The sequence below is a fragment of the Acanthisitta chloris genome, unplaced genomic scaffold, assembly GCF_000695815.1.
Source record: "Acanthisitta chloris isolate BGI_N310 unplaced genomic scaffold, ASM69581v1 scaffold36685, whole genome shotgun sequence".
In the NCBI taxonomy this organism is placed as follows: Eukaryota; Metazoa; Chordata; class Aves; order Passeriformes; family Acanthisittidae; genus Acanthisitta; species Acanthisitta chloris.
Window position 1 is genome coordinate 1 of NW_008673764.1, and position 202 is coordinate 202.

The following is a 202-nucleotide window of genomic DNA, read 5'->3' on the forward strand; positions in this document are numbered from 1 at the left end:
CCCCACCCTGGAAATCACCCAGGCTCCAGTCACCCCCCAGCATATACGCACATAAATGGGGTGCACAGCCCTCCACTTCCCCCAGCAACAACCCTGCACATCCTCAGCTGGGCTGCACCCCCAATCCCCCTGGCTGTGCCCAGGGAGTCCATCCAGACCATCTCCAGCAAGGCCAGGTGCTCCCTGCACCCAGGACATGGGA